Source organism: Tursiops truncatus, chromosome 14 (assembly GCF_011762595.2).
Source record: "Tursiops truncatus isolate mTurTru1 chromosome 14, mTurTru1.mat.Y, whole genome shotgun sequence".
NCBI classification, from domain to species: Eukaryota; Metazoa; Chordata; class Mammalia; order Artiodactyla; family Delphinidae; genus Tursiops; species Tursiops truncatus.
Window position 1 is genome coordinate 74,690,259 of NC_047047.1, and position 12,804 is coordinate 74,703,062.

The 12,804-nt window shown below is 39.5% G+C and overlaps 1 long non-coding RNA gene across 2 annotated transcripts in view; it reads left to right on the forward strand.

Moving 5' to 3' along the window:
- Nucleotides 1-12,804, forward strand: part of LOC109551194 (uncharacterized) — a 343,444-nt gene that overhangs the window by 190,883 nt on the left and 139,757 nt on the right. The gene's annotated exons all lie outside the window — the stretch shown is intronic.

A 12,804-nucleotide genomic window follows, 5' to 3' on the forward strand; every position in this document is an offset into this window, starting at 1 on the left:
AGTGAAAGGCAGCTATGAAGTTTCAATCTTATCCCTTCTATCTAAGTATTGTTTCAAGGCACCACTTTTTAAAGACTCTACCACACCCTTCTTTGTATGTGCTTTCTGGTATTCAATTTATTGTCTTTTTAACTATTATATCAAATAATTGTTTTCCTTGGAAATAGGCAGGTTATAAATGATTCATAAAATTTTTAATAAAACCCAACATATATACACGTAGAATAATGGAATGTAGACTTAAAAATTTTTTCTTCTTAAGCTGAGAAACATATCACCAGATATTAGGTGTTTTAACCATATTCTAAATTATAACTATCTTTGCTTCTTGAGTTCAAAGTTCTAGTGATAAAGCGTCTTAAAACTGAATTCCTTTCACATGGGTGATCCAAGTTATGACAGCTAATTAGTCTTTTTTGTTGCTTAGAGTTTATTCTCTCCAAAGTCAGATGTGGACTTACCATTTCCAATATAGTAATACACTGGTAATTTGCTTCCTTGACAGTAACTCACAAATAAATCACATATATAGAATAAAATAAAATATCTATCTATTCTGCTCTGTTCCTAGATCTGGGCCCAAGTTATTAAGGACTTCAGATGGCATTTCTCATGGCTTCATAGCTTTTATTAAGAGATGTACGAAGTACATTTTTAGAGTACCCGCAGTCTAAATATTCATGCATTCATCCAGTAGGTCAACAAATAAGCATAGAGCAGTTGTTATCCTTCAAGGTCTGTGTCTAATCTGCATCCTACATAAAGCCTGTTCTGGACAGTCTAACTTACAGAAACCTCTCTTTTGATACCTGATGTGTCTCCTTGGGCACTGATCACATCCATCCTATGCCCTTTCCTGTATTACTAGGCAATTTCCACACTCATGTGCTGTGACCCACATCGACTGGTAAAAAGGAAGCTTGAAAATCTCAGGTTGAGGCCTTCCTGAGAGACCTGAAATATCAATATATTTGCAAATATAGACTAGCAAGTTCTCCCTACTGCCTCTGAGACTTAGACACTGTCGCTATGAGCCTTCTTCCTGCAGTCCGTGTCCCATGGGGAGTGGCCTGTCCACATGGGTTTGCAGGTGCTCAAGCCCTCGGGTTTCTGCCAGTGACCTCTCACTCCAGTTACCTGCTGATACTCAATTCTCTTTTTCCATGTTTTACTTTTCTGCCCTGGTTTTTTCTTTTTATTTCCTGTTAGTATTCAACTAAACAGGGACCCCAGTCCTTTCCCCCTGATAACATTCTCTAAATCCTCACCTGTCTGCCTCTCCATCAGCATCCTCCTTATATACAAACTGAAAGACATGATTTTGGTAATAATATAATGATGAACTAGATTTTCTTACACTTTTGTTGATTAGATAATTTCAAAGGAATATAAACGTTCCTATTCCAAAAAAATTCCCTTGATCCTTTCTGCCAACTTAGACTCCAGCTTCCTGCTAAATTCTTCTGTCCTTTCTCCACCCCTTCCCCACCATCACAACCCTCCAGCACCTCTCCAAACACTTTCCCCTCCATCATTCAGGGCCCATTTGGCATTCCCCTGCCTCAGTTCCTGACCTCTCTGTATTGAGCCTTCATGTGCTCAGCTCTACATCTATAAGGGTAATGCTTTTTCTCCTTTCCTGACCAACCTCTTCCAGGGGCAAGGACCAGAGGGAAGGGTTATTGCCACCACAATATGAATTATGCTGCTTCTCCTTTAGCAAAACAGAGTCTCTCTCCCAAACTGGGAGATGGGCAGAAAGTGGATGTTCCTTCTGCAATAGTATCTGCAGATGGTCAGGGCCATATACTTATGAGACTTCTTGCTTCGCATACTGGAGCGACACTTCCTGATCTTCGTGTCCTAATTCCAGGTGTGTGTGTGTATATATATATATATATATATATATATATATATATATATATATATGTGTGTGTGTGTGTGTGTGTGTGTGTGTGTGTGTATACACACACACGTGTGTATGTACACACGTGTGTGTATATACATATACGTGTGTGTGTGCATATATGTATATATATGTAAATGTAAGTGTCATAATTGTAACTCCATAATTTCTCATGATCAGTACAGTTTTGACCTCCTCTTTCCTATACTGATTGTGAGAAGTTATGGAGTTACAGTCATGACATTTATACGTCAGTTTCCTGGCAACCACAGCAGTAAGGAAAACCTGATATAACCCCTCAACAGAATAGAGGAAATACACTCATTCTGACCTTTTTTCACAAAAAGAACTTGCAATCAGATATGGTTATGTTCTTGACAATAGTTTTACAGCAAATTCAGAGTGGTTTTCATATAGCTTGTGCTTTATTGAACCCCTCATGAAAGCCAAGGGCCTGGCATTGTAGCACATCTTAGTGAAAGGTATTCTGTTGTGTCTAAGGTAATTGGTTCAAAAAGCCCTCTGGGTACACCAAAGAAGGTGAACGTGGATTCAAATTTAGTACCACTGAGACATTACTCTCTGATAGAGGCTGTTGGGCACGGCAGCCTCATTCTACTCACTAGAACATACATATCCAACGCGTGGCTTATTTTACAAAGTTTAAATCCTTGGGCCGTGAGATGATTCAGCGCAACAAATTCAGTTCCAGAATTTTGGGATTCTGAGGAAGTGTCATATTGATGTGACAGGTACTTGGTTAGAAACTCTGAGAGCCAAACTTGTAAAACTCAACATGCATACATCGTTAGTACTGTTTTATATTATAACACGGGTATTCTTTGGGGTTCCTGAACAACAAATTTAGACCTGGAGGACACTTAAATGTATATAACAAGAGCTACTCAGTCCGTGGGATCAGTCCTGTCAGCCATATCTGTATCTGTGTGGCCCGCGCGATGGTGGAGCTCTGTTTCTGCATAGCTCAAGGCTGAGCTCAAGTGCACAGTCGGCTAGCTCGGTGGGCTTGCTCGGAGCCTCACCGGCTGGGGAGCCCCTGGTGGGAGCAGGCTGCCTCAACGCTTACACAGCTGTAAGGCTCCTCATGTTCTTGGGCTGGCCCATTACATGTGTGGCTTCAAAATGTTCAAAACTCAGGCCTCAAATAATCTTTTGTTCCGCTTTCCTGCTTTGTATGTTTGACTCAGTAGCTTTGTTTATTTTCTTAAAATATTTCCTTTTGGTTTGTGTTTCTTGGCATGGCTTGGTTATGGGTTTTCTAAACGCAGTCCTCTTCAGACCCCTTTGCCTCGCACAGTGCCACATCCCCAGAAGGACGGCAAGCTGTTTAGGTGACCTCCACCTCCCGAGGCTGGCAGGGCACTCCGGACCATGGTGCCAGCTCTGCTTCACCTGAAGGCTGAGGGCTCGTGAGACTGCTGTGTAGGGTGTGGGTTTCTATCACTTACAGTCCAAGTCATGTACCCAAGCCAAAGAAATCCCATATTTTCATCTTCCAACCAAGCTTTTATACCATTGATATCAGCAGTACTGCTTTTCTGAAATTACAAGTTTCTTGACCTCACCTTTGGGGTTCTGCAACCGGGAAACCTTTAAAAGAAATACTTCAATTAAAAAGAAAAAAATGTCAGGCAGAAGGACAGTTTCTCTGCAGCAGCCCAGGCTTTCTTTACATAGATCTACGAAGTATTTTTTTCTCCCCTGAGGAAAGACGTAAAACCATTTCCCTAAGACTGTCAACATTCCAAAGCAACTAGTCCTGCAGGTTTCCTGTGTGCAAATGGCTATTACCCTACCCTGGAGTTGAGCTCCAAGCTGGAAGCTCTTGGCTCCCTGAGTATCCCCTTCAAAGAGGAAAATACCAGGCCCTCCTGAACCAACAATGAGACATGTTTGACTAGTAGTGATGAAATGTCTTCTATAAACACTCCCTACCTTACCCCACCTCCCATTTTCAGGACTGATTCACCACTGAAATATTTGTGTCACCCAAGTTCAAGAACATGAAACCAAACCCTTCGGTGTCGGCAGTTCTCAAGTGCCGTAGAAAGCAGCACGAATGTCACCAGCTAGGGAGGTAGTTACATTAGCCAAAGCAAGCTGCTGGCCTCCAGCAGGGCTGCCGGAACTGCAGATGGGAGCTGGGCCTGGGCCTTTCTGGGTCAGATCAGCAGTGCCTCTGCTGAAAGCCCCCCCAAATTTCCTGGCCTTGCTCAGCCAGAATACAAATTTCTAGCACCAGAAGGGACTGGACTTTTCACTGCCTCATGTGTGTTACCATCAGCAGACTATGAAATCTCAATTCAGGACCCTCTCCCTCAGAGCTTGGGACCCTAACTCAAGTTTATTTTTATACTCTTGCATAGGGACAGGGCCTTTTTTTTTTTTTTTTTTTGCGGTACGCGGGCCTCTCACTGCTGTGGCCTCTCCTGTTGCGGAGCACAGGCTCTGGACGCGCAGGTCCAGTGGCCGTGGCTCATGGGCCCAGCCGCTCCGCGGCATGTGGGATCTTCCCGGACCAGGACACGAACCCGCGTCCCCTGCATCGGCAGGCAGACTCTCAACCACTGCGCCACCAGGGAAGCCCGGGACAGGGCTTTTCATATACATTTTCAGAATAAGGAAGACTGTGAAGAGCCTAGACCAATTACTTCCTTGGGGAAAGAAGAAGAAAATAACATTGAAAACCCTGGAAGCAGACAATTTATCTATGTATTGGAGAAAGTATTTTTCAGCAGCAAGACTGTCGGTATAAATCGATAACACCCCTGCTTACAAGCGAACTCTGAGCCCAAGCTCCCCTGTGAGCAAATTCTCCTGGGGGCACCTAGTCCTTGGGGAAGATGTTAACCTGAAAGTCACGGTTTAAACTTCAGAGATAGAAGGAAGAAGGGTTACGGTCTCTTTCAACAGAACAGTGAATTTTATTTTCCCCTGAATATTCTGTTAGATAGAATCATTACCTTCTAAAGACAGACAGTCTGTAAAAATTCAAGTTCTCTGTGATACAGCTAGACTATATTGTTTTCATCATGACAGTACTGAATGTAACGGACTGTGTGTGCAATGGGCTGTTATTCTCCTGTGAGTTTTATGCAACACATACACTACTGGGTGGAAATAAGTAGACTGGTATTTCCCAAGCTAGTGTCTTACTGAACACTATTCTCAGAATTTTAATTGGGGTAATATAAAACAAAAACTTGTTATTTATTGAAATTAAGTTTAATGACAGCTGATGACATGAAGTTTCAAAGGTTTCCTTAGCTTATAATCTTTAATAACTGAACGTGCGTGGTGAATCTTCAAGAGGGGGTTTTAGTGTACTACATTGCCCAGATTTATTTTACAAAGTACCTTTTCTTTAGTTTGCTATTCACTGAGCTATGGAACACAGTTTGGTAAATTTGGAGCTATGGAACACAGTTTGGTAAATTTGGGGTTAAGCAGTATTTCCTGTGATATAACTAAGCAAATGCAGCCAATATAACCTAGAAGGTCCATAGAAGCAACTACGTTGTTTTAATAATATTCTTTATGGCCATTAAGTACTGTTTTAAAAACAGTACCTGAAGCGAATTCAACTTTATATGGACCATCTAAAAAGCAAGCAAGCAAGCAAAAAAAAAAAAAAAGAACAGTCAGGCTATAGAACATGCCTTTATTGGGTTTAACGTTGTTTGCCTGTGGCACTTGTCACACTATGCTCTTTGGATTAGAAATATTGTGTGGCCCCCCTGGGAAGCTGATCACCTGATCACTGAATATAAATTTACATTTATAAGGAAATCTGCTCTGAATTATAAAGGGCTAACTTACCACTTCGCCTTTGAAAAAATGACTTATTTATTAGATGACACTAACCTGTCGTGGAAACTTAAACTTCCTATCTCATCCAAGTTTAAGCCCATGTTCTCTCATTCAGACTTTTCAGTCCTTATCTGTGTTGCTTTGAATTAGTGAATTAGAGTCCATCCCCGGAGCTGTGATGTGGATATAGTGTGAAGAGAAAAGCCCTCCTTCTCAAGCATTTCTGTCCCTTTTGCAGTTCTAATCACACCTCCCCAGGTTACTGCTAAAATTAGACAAGCAGCTGGCATTAGTCTGCTACCCAGAGCAAGGCAACTTGTCCCTTGTTGAGTTGAGGGGCAGCCTCCAGGCTGCTTTTAATCTGATTATTTAAATTCAGTTGAATCTGCCCAGTAAATATTTTTCTTCAGCTGCAGAAATGTGTAAATCAACTAAGTACTTCATAATCTATTTATACAGTTAACAGAGCTCATGCTGACCAATGCCATGGGACTTGATATAAGTTTGCTTTTGCTAGCCAATCACCACAGTTGCCCAGAAGGAAAAGCAAATCATATGAGAGTGATAACAAAAAAAAACGATATCTTATCCCAGTAGCAACTACCATTCTTTGGATATTTGTAATGTGCTGGTAACTTTTGATCATCTTTATTATACTTGTCCCCGTTTTACAGATGAGTTAAGTGAGGTACAGAAAGGTTGAGTGAAGTGCCCAAGGCCTCCTACTTACTAGTTGGTGAAGCCAGCATTCAAACCCATGTATTTGGGGGGCCAATACGTTTGCTCTTGCTATTAGACTATTAACGTTCTGCCTCTGTAAAAGTGACTGACATAATTTTAACCTTTTAAGTTTTATGACCTCAGAGCCTAGATTTGACTCAATGGATTTAGCTAGAAACTTTTTTTTTTTTTTTAATGCCAAGCACCTGAAAATCAAGATCCAATTGGATCTTTCAAATTTCCTCTAAAATTCTCACGGAGACACAATAGAAGATGAAATCTCACACCTCCACCAACATTTAGGACTAACATCCATACTTTATCTAAAACTGAGAGTCACTCAACAACCACGAAACCATTAGTCTGTATGGAGAAACCTCATCTAGCCCTGCTCATGTGATGTCGCCAAGAACAGCGGAAACCTGCTCCCACTAAATCAGGGAGAAATTGTATTTCCTTCTTCCACTGTCTGCCAATCCAATTCAGAATTGTCAGATTTTTAGGAGGACTCAGGCTCCTTTGCTTTACAGGATTTTTTTTTTTCCTTTCAGTTTCATCGAGATGTAATTGACAGACTGCACTAAGTTTAAGGTGTACAGCATAGCGACTTGACAAATATATTGTAAAATGCTTACCTCAATAAGTTTAGTTAATATCCATCATCTCATATAGATACAAAAAACATAGGAAAAATGTATTTTTTTTCTTGTGAACAGAACTCTTAGGATCTACTCTCTTAACAACTTTCAAATATACTGTACAGCAGTGTTAACTATAGTCATCATGTTTTATATTACCTCCAAGGTTAGTGTTTGGGAAAAAACAAAAAAACAAAAGGCATGTTTCTGGCTGAATTCTTTGCTATGTTTAAAAATTTGGCTAGCACCCAGGAAGGGCAGTCTCTTCCCAGCCATAAGCTGTCAAAACATCATAATATACAAAAAATAAGAAACATGCCTAATATAATATCCTTACAAAAAAAATCCACAATATACGTAGTAATAGTTGTTAATCTTTATTCAATAATACAATATTGGATATATAAAGGAAAATCAATTAGAAATACAAAGAAAAATGGGAGTGCAAAGGGACACACGTAATCATAAACTAGCTAATCAAAAAAAAAAAATCTCAATAAATTCCAAAACATACAAAAGAAATTTTATAGGGGTAATTCTCAGACCGTGCAATAAAACTGTAATTATCATTGTCCTACAATTATTTAATTGCAAATAAGTTTTTCAATTAAAACAAAAATAAAACACTTATCAGATAATAGTTTACTCTAAAATAACTTTGGAAAATAAAGAAATTTAGATTATTACATATCAAGATCTATACTCATGGAAAACTACAGAAGTTTCATTTTTCATAATTGTTAATAATGATGAACATAAAAATTTGAATTGAAGAATTAAAATATATCATAATAGAATAAATCTAAATTAGGAGAAAATATTTTTTAAATTACCTGAAAGTATAAGCAGGCAAAATTATTAAGAAAATATAGAAAAGTAGAGGAATATCAAGGGAAAATTCCTCATCATGTATTAAATAATACATATTTTTAGAAGTTGACTTGCTGTGTTAAAAGTTATGCCATTTTAAATTATAATGGTTACAGAAATTACTCATCAACAGTTGTTTTTTTTTTTTTTTCGGGGTCGGGGGGGCCGTGCCGCCTGGCTTGCGGGATCTTAGTTCCCAATCAGGGATTGAACCTGCGCCCTCCACAATGAAAGCACAGAGTCCTAACCACTGGACCTCAAGGGAATTCCCACTCATCAACAGTTTTTATGAGACTCTATTCCTCCATATATTTACCAAGTAGATATTTTAAAACTTTTTCATGTTGGCTGAATTAATAATCTCATACTTTTTTTATTGAAAATAGTTGATGTACAATATGCTAGTTTCAGGTGTACCACATAAAGATTTGACATTTGCAGACGTTATGAAATGTTCATTATGATAAGTCTAGTAACTATCTGTCCCCTTAAAAAGTTATTACACTATTATTGACCATATTCCTTATGCTGTATGTTACATCCCTGTGACTTATTTATTATATAACTGGAAGTTTGTACCTCTTAATCCCCTTCACCTATTTTGCACCTCCCCCACCGCATCTGGTCCTGGAGTTTTGTTTGTTGGGAGATTTTTTAAATAACTGATTCAATTTCATTACTGGTAATTGGTCTGTTCATATTTTATATTTCTTCCTGATTCAGTGATGGGAGATTTATGTTTCTGGTTTATTCATTTCTTCTAGGTTGTCCATTTTATTGACGTGTAATTGTTTGTAATTGTTTACGACTCTTTGTATTTCTGATGTGTCATTTGTAACTTCTCCACTTTCATTTCTGAATTTCTGATTTTATTAACTTGGGCCCTCTCTCTCTCTTTTTTTTTTTTCTTGATGAGTCTGGCTAAAGGTTTATTGATTTTGTTTATCTTTCCAAAGAACCAGCTCTTAGTTTCATTTATCTTTTCTACTGTTTTTTTTTTAGTCTCTATATCATTTATTTCTGGTCTGATCTTTATTATTTCTTTCCTTCTACTAATTTTAGGTTTTGTTCTTATTTTTCTAGTTCCTGTAGGTGTAAAGTTAAATTGTTTATTTGAGATTTTTTGTTTGTTTCCTAATGTAGGATTGTATCACTATTAACTTCCCTCCTAGAGCTGCTTTTGTTGTGTCCCAAAGATTTTCGATTGTTGTGCTTCCATTTTCATATGTCTCTGGGTGTTTTTTATTTCCTCTTTGATTTCTTCAGTGACACAACTGTTGTTCAGTAGCATATTGTTTAGCCTCCACTTGTTTATGTTTTTTCCAGTTTCCTTTTTGTAGTTGATTTCTAGTCTCATACAATTGTTGTCAGAAAAAATACTTGATATAATTTCAGTCTTCTTAAATGTATTGAAACTTGTTCTGTGGCCTGGGGCTGGTGCTGGCCCACTCATGGGCGGGTCCGGGTCCCAGGGCACCTGTCTGCAGGGCCTGTGGGGGCCTGAGTCTGGCCTCACTGGCCTGCTGGTGGGCAAGGCCAGGTGCTGCGGTGGCTGATGGGCGGTCCTGGGACGGGTGCCTGCCTGCTGGTGGGCTGATGAGCCTCCAACACTCACAGGTGAGAGGGAGGATCCAGAATGGCACTTGCCAGCGCCAGTGGCCTCATGGTGCAGTGAGCTCCCCGAAACGGCTGCCACCAGTGTCTGTGTCCCCAGTGGAGTCCCAGTTGCCTCTTGCCTCTCCAGGAGGCTCTCCAAGATCATCAAGTGGATGTGACCCAAGCTTCTTTCAAATGGCTGTTTCTGTGCAATGTCTTGGAGAATCTGAAATTTTATGTGCACCCTCTGAGAGCAGAGTCTCTCCAGCTCCACTGTATGCAAGCAAGCTTCATTGGCCTTCAAAGCCAGATGTTCTGGGGCTCATGTTCCTAGTGCAGGACCCCTGGGCTGGGGAGCCCAGTGTGGGGCTTGGACCCTTCACTCCTTAGGGAGGACCTCTGGAACTGTGATTATCCTCCTGTTTGTGGGTCACCAACTTGGTGGTGGGGGTCTTCACTCTATTGTGTCTCTGCTCCTCCAACTCATCTCACTGGGGTTCCTTCTTTATACTCTTAGTTGTGAAAAATCTTCTCTGCTAGTCTTCGGGTGGTTCTCATAGATAGTTGCTCTGTAAATAGTTGTTTTGTTGTGCCCATGGGAGTGGGTGAGCTCAGGGTCCTCCTACTCCAGCATCTCACTTGTCATTTGTCTTTTAATGTTCTCATAAAAGTTCTAAAATTTCTATGGACAAGATTGTTTATTGCAACTTGTTTTTTAAAAGAAACCTGAAAAAAATTTTCTATGGGAATATTTGGGTTGACTTGCTTTTTTTCACCAAAATCTTTTTGGATGTATTAAAGGAATTGTATGTAATCATTGGATTCAATTTACAGAGAATTGACATATATTTTATTGAGTTTTCTTATCCATGGACACAGTATAGCTTTATTATTTATTTCTCAATATTTGTAATATCTATTATGACTTGTCCTTCGAATCATGGACTATTTAGAATTGCTTTTTAAAAAAAATTCCAGATTTATGGGACTTTGAGTAGCATGTTTTATCATTTCTAATTTTATTAAATTTTAGTCAGAGATAGTGGTCTATGTTTTATAAATTATTTGAGATCTGTTGGGATTTCCTGATGGACTGATACTGTATTAGTTTTCCATTGCTTCATAGCAAGTCATCTCAAATTTAGAGACTTAAAATGGCAGCCATCTGTTAACCCACAGTTCTGTAGCTCAGAAGTCTGGGTACTCTGCTCAGGTTCTCACAATATAGAAATAACTCAAAATAGCTGAGTTGAGTTCTTGTCTGGAGGAACTGGGGCAGAATATGCTTCTGAGGTCATTCTTCTTGTTGGTAGCATTCAGTTTCTTGTGGGTATAGAACTGAGGTTCCCATTACTTTGCCAGCTCTCAGCTCCTAGAGGCCACCTGTACTTGTTACTTCCCCCATCTTCAGAGCCAGCAACAGAAAATATCTCTTGGATCAAATCTTCCTCATGCTTTTGAATGTCTGGATCTTCTTTGTCTCTGACCTCTAGACTCAGATTAAAAGGGCTCATGGAATTAGGTTAAATCCAACTGGATAATTTCCCTATCTTAAGGTCAACTGATTTGAGATCTTAATTACATCTGTAAAATCCTTTTACAGTAGTACATAGATCAATGTTTGATTGAATAACTGGGAGAAGCAGTGTGTATGCCAGGTGCCAGGCTCTTGGGAGCCATCTTAAAAGTCTGCCTGCCACATATACCTGTTAAGTATATGTGCTTGAAAAGAATATATATTACTGTTTGGTGTGTTCAGTGTTCTATATATCCCTGTTTGATTAAACTTACTAATTATTAGGCTCTTCAGATTCTTCAGATCTACTATATCTTTACTAATTGTGTAGGTTTCAAGGCATCCAGATCCGTGTTCGTTAGTAGCTTGACATTTGTAAACATGGTGTAATTCAAGTAGTGAACTTTAAGACTTAGGAAAGTAGGGTCATTTAAGATTTCATCATCCACAAGACGGACTAACAATTTTTTACTCTACTGATTTTAATTTTTCTACTCAGTATCTAAGAACTCAGCCAGAATAAACTCTTTTTCATTCTGCAGACACAGCAGGTTATCCATGCCTCTGTTGTTTGCTAATACTTTCCTCTGGCATGGAAAGCGTGTTGTCTCACCAGTTCCATTCCTCACTTCAAAAGCTCTAAAGCATTCTTTAAGATCCTCTTCAGTTATCTTCGCATGTAATTCCTGACTCCTCAAACAGCATTATCTTACAGTTCTTTCATTTATTGTGGTTAATACTTACTTCGTTCATTCATTAAATATTCCCATAATAAGCTCTCACAATATTATGTGTGTGTGTGTGTGTGTGTGTGTGTGTGTGTGTATATATATATCCATATATATGTAAATCTTTATATCTGCCTTCTTTATATTATACTGCTCATGGTTAGGTGTGAAGATTGGGGAAGGTAGGTGTTTTAGTATTCAAGACAATTCTTGGTTCATAATACAGCTCAAATATTTGTTAAATAAAGAAATCGATGAATATATAAACATTTATAAGTATTTACTATGAAGCAAGGCTTTCATTAAATTATACTTAAAATGTCAGTGTGGCTCTGTTTTCCCCACTAGTCTATAGAAACTCTCAGCTGACGCAGTCATCCTAGACTACAACATCACCCTCGCTTACCTGGTCTATTGCAATAGACCTGCTCCTTAGTGCTTTCCCTGCATCCTGATTTCACTAACCTCCAGTCCATTCCCTACACAGCAGTTAGAGTGAAATTCTAGAAGCTTACACCACACCATTTCACCACTATGTTTAAAATACTTCTTTAATAAAATATATATCTTTAAATTAATTTATCAGGGGTTAAACAGACATTTCACTTTGCCTAGGACAGTTCTATTTATGTATACTGTCCCAGCAAAAATATCACTCCTGCTGCCAAGATGCCAGTCCATGCTCTGGGGGAAGATGGCCAGTCCTTGAAGTCATCCTAAAACAGTGCCTTAAAAACTGCAAGGGGCTTCCCTGGTGGCGCAGTGGTTGAGAGTCCGCCTGCTGATGCAGGGGACACGGGTTCGTGCCCCGTCTGGGAAGATCCCACATGCCGTGGAGCGGCTGGGCCCGTGAGCCATGGCCGCTGAGCCTGCACGTCCAGAGCCTGTGCTCTGCAATGGGAGAGGCCACAAAAGTGAGAGGCCCGCGTACCGCAAAAAACCCCAAAACCCAAAAAAAACAAAAAAAACTGCAAGGACTTGGCCACTTCACATGTGCTT